The 7,579-nt window shown below is 35.3% G+C and overlaps 1 non-coding gene across 1 annotated transcript; it reads left to right on the top strand.

Moving 5' to 3' along the window:
* Window positions 1–1,190: 1,190 nt before the first annotated feature.
* Window positions 1,191–1,297, top strand: LOC113743954 (small nucleolar RNA R71). Its single transcript, XR_003461244.1, has one exon. It is a non-coding gene; the product is annotated as a small nucleolar RNA R71 (small nucleolar RNA).
* Window positions 1,298–7,579: the final 6,282 nt, after the last annotated feature.

The raw sequence follows: 7,579 nt of genomic DNA, 5'->3' as shown, positions 1-7,579 counted from the left end.
CTTTTTCAATTTTAATATTGTCTATTTTGCAAGGGACAGTAAACATACCCGGGTCCTTGCATTTAGGAGGCAATTTTTTCTGCAAAACTGCCGAGACGTTTTCTCCCATATGCACTTTCTCGTTTCCTTTCAATTTTTTTTTACCAGTGCATAACTCCTTCAAAAATTTAGCATATCTAGGAATTTGCTTAATTGCATCTAAAAGAGGGATATTTACCTCAACTTTTCGAAAAGTGTCCAAAATCTCCTGTTCTTGCTCTTGCTTTTTGGACTTTGCCAGTCGACTAGGAAATGGAGGCAGAGGTGTAACCACTTGCGTTGATTTTTCTCCAAAATCTGGTTGTTCCAAGGCCCTAGGTTGAGACACATTCCCCTCCTTTTCGAGCTCTTCCTCAATTGCTTGTTCAGAAATTCTCTTGCTCGGCTCAGGCAACTCTTTGCCACTTCTTAATGTGATGGCACTGGCATTTTGCTTGGGGTTGACAATTGTCTGCGAGGGTAGCTTTCCCGATAATTGAGACTCCAATCTATTGACTGTGGAAGCTAACTGGCTCATTTGATTCTCCAAATTGTGAATGCTAGTTTTCATCTCCTGTTGAAATTGTTGAGTGTTAGTAGCCAAAGATTTCACAATATCCTCAAGTGACATACCTGATTTAGGAGCAGATTGTTGCTGTGCAGGTTGAGGTCTAGGTTGATATTGTGGCTGTTGTTGAAATCCTAGTGGCCTTGTTGCATAACTAAAATTAGGATGATCCCTCCATCCTGGATTATAGGTGTTTGCATAGGGATCATACCGCCTCTGAGGCGGTCCTGGAAATCCAACTGCATTAGCCTGCTCAGTCGAATCATCTTGGAGTGTGGGGCACATATCTGTTGGATGACTCGAACCATAGCAGATTCCTCATGTTTTCAATTGCTGCATTTGTCCTACAGCTAACTTTTCAACCAAAGAAGTTAGACTATCTAATCTTTGCTCTATTGAAGAATTACTTACCTCGTTGACTCTACGAGTTGTGTTATCCTGCCTGTCTCCAAATTGTTGAGCATTTGCAGCCATACTCGATATCAAACTTCTTGCCTCCGTGGGTGTTTTATTCACTAAGGAGCCCCCACTGGCAGCATCAATAATTCTTCTGTCAGTTTGGGACAGACCCTCATAAAAATACTGGATGAGAAGTTGGTCAGGAATTTGATGATGAGGACAACTAGCACATAATTGCTTGAATCTTTCCCAATATTCATGTAGAGTTTCTCCATTGAATTGTCGAATTTCACAGATGTCTTTCCTAATGCTTGTAGCTCGGGATGCAGGAAAGAATTTTTCTAGGAAATACTTCTTCATGTCTGTCCATGTGGATATTGACCCAGAGGGCAAATAATAGAGCCAATCCTTAGCTTTATCGGCTAATGAAAATGGAAAGGCTCTTAATTTAATTTGCTCCTCTGTGACTCCCTGGGGTTTCATTGTCGAGCAAACCACATGAAATTCTTTGAGATGCTTGTGGGGATCTTCACCTGGTAAGCCATGAAAAGAAGGAAGTAAATGAATTAGTCTAGATTTTAACTCAAATGCAACCTCTAATGTAGGATAAGTAATGCAGAGAGGCTAGTGATTTAAATCTGTTGCAGCCAATTCTCTCAATGTTCGTTCATTAGCCATGGTGCTATTTATCTCTTCCGTCTCACTAAATGAATCCACAAAATCTACTATTGAATTATGTCCAGTAGAGGCGGAGGATGCCTCTGCTCGTTCTCTTGTTGCTTTTCTCAATGCACGAGCAGTCTTCTCTATCTCAGGATTATATTGTAACTCACCTGTACGAGAAGATTTAGGCATAAACCAGTAACAATAAAAATAAAAAATAAACAAAGAAAATAAAATTCAAAGGAAATAAATTTATTTTGACACCAAGTCCCCAGCAACGGCGCCAAAATTTGTTGGCGTGTCAAATCAGCAAAAATAAAAGTTCCTACTCTAAAATTTGAATTCGAGCATAGCAGTGAGTAGGGTCATATTCACAGGGACTGAGTGATTTATTTCTTTGTGAAAAATGGGGGATTAGGAGAAATTAACCAAATAGCTTACTTGAATAAAAATAAAGACAGTATCACAAAATTAAATAAAACTAAATCAAGAAAAGGCAACACTCTAGTCGAAGGTCTAATCTCCACTTTGGTTCATTTAATTGATCATCGATGCAAAGGTGAAATCACTTATTCATGAATAAACGGGTTATGGTCGTCAACACGCTCTGACAACCTGCCTCGCCTTACTGCTTCGATAACCACAACACGCTCTGTGGCTATTTCTCTTGCCAATTAAGCAACCCTAAACAAGCTCTTAGGATTTAACCTATTGACAGCATTAATAATTAGAGAAGCTACCAATTCTAACCAACAAGCACACAAGCTCGGTTCATTTAAGCTAGGTTATATATTCCCGTGACATAGATTCGAAAGTTTCTTTTACAATCAAATTACATCACGCGCCACAGATACTAAAACCACCAAACAATTACGGATTTGATATTTTAGATGGCAATAGACTATTTCAACAATTAAATATTGATCAGGTATTTAACTGTAGAAAATAATCATAAACATGGATGACAGGGAATATGTAAATACTCAGAAATAGATGAAGCAAATAAATCAAATTAGATCTCACAGAATTGTCGAACCAAAGCTTCAATTATCCTTCAACTAGAAAAGAAATTAGCCGCTCCTCATGGTGAATTCGCGGCGACAAAATACTAGCGTTTATAGTCTGTCAAGAGGAAAAAGGAGAAAAAGGATTCGAGAGCGCCCCCTCAGCCGAAGGCTTTGTTTCATTCTTATACTCCTACGTTTCCTTTCACCAAAAAGGAGAGTCCTCTTTGGACTCTAATTCTAATAAGTATAGTACTAATAAAAAGAAAATCAAATGTTTTTCCCTAAAATACTAATTAACAGGGTTTATCTCAATCAAGAAACAAAGATTTCGTTCCAATTGATCAGCACTTCCAATTTGTGGCTAATGTAGCAATCAAAGACACGGCAAGTGCAACTCCGTGGATTCCGTCTGTCACTTGGTTTTCTCACGTGCCCACGTCTTATAGAGTGCAGTCTTCTAAAATTCAGCTTTAATGCCCTTTTTACTCCATTCTCATCAACAATTCCTAAAAATAATACCAAAATTCAAATATGAGTGAAATAGATCCATTAATGCCATATTTTAGCAAAACAAAGGGGATAATATGTACCAATTATATGCACGATTAGCCACTTAACAAGTTCCAATGAAAATCAATGTTACTTTTTGTAGAGAACTACCAATTTTTTCCATGGAAATAAAGAGTAATCTTAATGTTAGCAGCTACAGCCTTGAAAGAATTTCAGCCAGAAAATCTTCAATTCTAATAATGACCAAAAAAGGCATAAAAGAACAAATCATCGATGAAGGGTTGATCCTGAGTTATTCTTGATAAACTTATACAATGAGTTTGTTTGATAATCAACTTTTTTACAATGAATTGGGTTGGATATCCAATTAGTAATTTTATTTTAACTTAAACTTGCTCATTGATTATTTTTCATTTCTCAATCAAGGAAAAAATTATCCTGTCAATTTTTTGACTGCTATGTATATTCGAAACACTTTCTTAGAAATCAAAACTAAAAATTCTGAGGTATGAATTTGTTGTATTTGCATAGTAACATTTTTTATGCAAGGATCACTTTTCTATTCCTCTTATTTGTGTTAGTAAATACTTTATGTCTTTAACAATGTTCTTTTTTTTGGCGTTAGATGTCAAATACAAATAATGAAGACATTGTTATTACAATCACAGATGTTGAAGCAACAAAAACTGCAGCTAAACAAGAACCCAAAGGAGAAGAAGCAAATAAAGGTGAAAAGAGAAAAAGAGAAGTGAAGGTGAGGTCCAAGGTTTGGGCCCATTTCACCAAGATTGTGCCAAAGAAAGAGGAATGTACTTGCAATTATTGCAAGAAAATTTTCTCTTGCCATAGTAATGGAGTAACAGCTCATTTGCATCAACATATATTTGGGGGCATATATATAGCCTACAAAAGAGACAATCGTCAAAAGGGCAAACGCTTCTTAGATTCTCCAAAGGTAATTCAGATCAAGTTAGTAATTTTATTTGAAAATTTGATCAAAAAGAGCACTCAAAGGGATCTAACAGAACTTATAATTAATCGAGAGCTACCATTTAATTTTGTTGAAGATAAATCATTTTAGAAGTATACTCTGGGTCTTAATCCTTTTTTTTTGTCTTAATCCAAAGGTTAAATCTGCGTCTAAAAACACAATAAAAACTAATTGTATGAAAATATATGAAGTTGAAAAAAGTAAATTGAAGGAGATTTTTTTACAATCCAAACCAAGACTATGTTTGACAATAGATACTTGGACATCTAAGACGGATTTTCCTTTCATGGCATTGACTGCTTATTTCATACATAATCATTGGAAATTGAATAAAAAATTATCAATTTTGTCTTGGTTCCAATGAAGGCATCAGGGTAGAATCTGTCAGATATAATTATAAATTGTCTGTTAGAGTGGAATATTGATAACATATGTACCATAATTATGAATAATGCTTCAACTAATAATGTCATTGCTAAATGCCTACAAGAGCACTATTCATTTAGAGGTGCATTATTGCTAAATGGGAGAAATATTCAAGTTTGTTGTTGGGGTCATGTCCTTAATTTGATTGTTAAAGAAGGATTGGATGAGATTAATGATTATTCACAGGGTTAGGAATGCGATGAAATATGTTAGAAGGTCTGCTAAGAGAAAACTTGAGCTTCTTCACTATGCAGACTAGGAATCTGTCAGATATAATTATAAATTGTCTGTTAGAGTGGAATATTGATAACATATGTACCATAATTATGAATAATGCTTCAACTAATAATGTCATTGCTAAATGCCTACAAGAGCACTATTTATTTAGAGGTGCATTATTGCTAAATGGGAGAAATATTCAAGTTTGTTGTTGGGGTCATGTCCTTAATTTGATTGTTAAAGAAGGATTGGATGAGATTAATGATTATTCACAGGGTTAGGAATGCGATGAAATATGTTAGAAGGTCTGCTAAGAGAAAACTTGAGCTTTTTCACTATGCAGACTAGGAATGTATTCCCAGAGGCAAAATGTTATCTCAAGATATATGTACAAGGTGGAACTCAACATATATAATGCTTGAATATACATTGCATTATAGGAGAGCTTATGATCGCATCAAAACTCGTGATTTGAACTTCAAAGATCCCCATTGACTGAAGATTGGGAAAAGCTTGAATTGTTCATGGTTTTCTAGAAAACTTTTACACCATCAAAAAAATTTTCTCTGGCAACAAATATTGTACAGCTAATATGTTTCTTTATGAAATTACTATGTGTTCATGTTATTAAGAGAAACTTCTATAGAGGAACGTCCCTTTCTCGGAAGCATGACAGCTAATATGTTGGTTGAGTTTGAAAAATATCAGTTAGAAAAAAAGTCAAATATCTTTAGGATTAAAATATCAGTTAGAACGTCCCTTTCAATATGTTGCTTTTATTTTAGATTCTAGGTTTAAAATGAGAAAATCGATGATTATCTTTAGGAATATCTATAAGAGCTATTTAGTACCATGCATGTCAAATCATGTTGAAGAAACAATTTAAGCTCTTTTCAACGAGTATGTAACAGCTCATGAAGTGAGGTGTCAACAAGATATAGCTTCACAAAAGGAGAAAACTTCAAAGGCAAGCAGCAACAATTCTTCCATAGCAAAGAAGAATTACATGGATGATTTTTATAATATTGACAAGGAGGAAGATAACACTTGTAACAAGACAGAGTTGGACTATTATTTGGAGGAAAAGATCTATCCAAGCAAGCCCAATGAAGAAGAATCATTTGATGTATTGGATTATTGGAGAGCTCATACAGCCAAGGTTCTAATATTGTCCATGATGGCAAGAGACATCTTAGTTGTTCCTATTTCTTTAGTTGCATCTAAGAGTGCTTTTAGTATAGGAGACGTGTTTTGAACAAGTTTCGTGACTCATTGCTGCCCTCTACTGTTGAAGCATTAATTTGTACTCAAGATTGGATTAAAGATGCACCAAAGGAGATTTATTTTGAATAAAAATTTGACACTAATTTTACTAATTAGTAGTAATGTTAAAAAATTGTCATTAATAATTTGATTTCTTGTTGGTATTTAGACTAATAAGTAGTGTTTACTAGCTCCTTTTTAGTCTAGGAGTTAAAATCAACTTTTCTACCAACTTTCTTGAGAGCCAATTTTTTCTTCAATGGCAATCTCCATTCACGGGGTCAGGATGCTAGCCTGAAATTTTATTACGAAAAAAATAAAGAGAAAAATACAAAAATTCAAAGGGGGCCAAAACTGATCTCAGGAAAATATTAAGCAAAAGTAAACTAGGAGTACTACTCCCTCACAGTCTGAGATCAAACAAAAGGAAATGACCTAGCATCTAGCACCAGTGTCGACCGAATAGAAGAAGGCAATTGATTAGACATCATGAAGAAGGAATCCAAAGCAAGTATCAAATCAGCAATCTTGTCCACAACTGAATTAGCTTCCCTAAATATATGTTGAATATCCAAATTCGTGCAACTAAGCAAAAAATGAATTCTTCCAAAATATTGCAATGAGGCCATTTAGCTTGGGATGCAGACTTTATCATGCTAACTAGTGCCTCCGAATCCACCTAAATGTGAAGCAAATGATATCCGTTATCCTTGCAAGGACGAAGACCATGCAATAGAGAAAGACTTTTAGCCAATACTACATCAACATCCCCAAACTTCTTATAATACACAAAAACCAAATATCATTCATGGTCACGAAGTAACCCACGACCTGAAGCTATGCCTTTCACGACACTTGCATCAGAATTCAATTTATTGAAACCACCGATGGTTTCACCGACATAAAAATTCACCGATGGTTTCACCCATGAAATCATAATATTTTAGACCACTCTAGAGAGATTTAAAACATATTGAAACAAAAAATATTCCATATCTCCACGAAAATGAGATGCTTCAAACACCTTTGCTCTAGCCAATTGCTCCAAAAATGAGTCTATCATCCAAGGAACATGTTGAATAGAAAATGTCCCTCCTTGAAAGTGCATCTAATTACGTTATTTTCATAGAAAATAGCAAATAACAGTCAGCAGAATTGATCTAATGTGAACTAGACCAACCAAAGGAGATGAGAATAACCATGACATAAACATCGCAGAAACATTAGTCCACATTTGGTCTGAAGTAAGAGTACCAAATCTCCCAACAAAGTGACTCCACACCTGAGAAGCTACCGAACCATGGAGGAATAAATGATTTTAGGATTCATCCTCCAAGCAACACACATATTGTAAAGGAAGTACAATCCCCTTGTTCCTCGACTTATCATCCAAAGGTTACAAACCTCGCAACAACTACCATCTAAAAAAGAAAATCTTAAGTGGCAAGACATTATTCCAAATAGTTCGATCAACCACTGACAAGTTCCTTCTCTACCAAAGACTTTCGCTTGCCC

Source organism: Coffea arabica, chromosome 1e, assembly GCF_036785885.1.
Source record: "Coffea arabica cultivar ET-39 chromosome 1e, Coffea Arabica ET-39 HiFi, whole genome shotgun sequence".
NCBI lineage: Eukaryota > Viridiplantae > Streptophyta > Magnoliopsida > Gentianales > Rubiaceae > Coffea > Coffea arabica.
The sequence above is the reverse complement of the archived record's forward strand: the minus strand, read 5'-3'. Positions and strand labels throughout refer to the sequence as shown.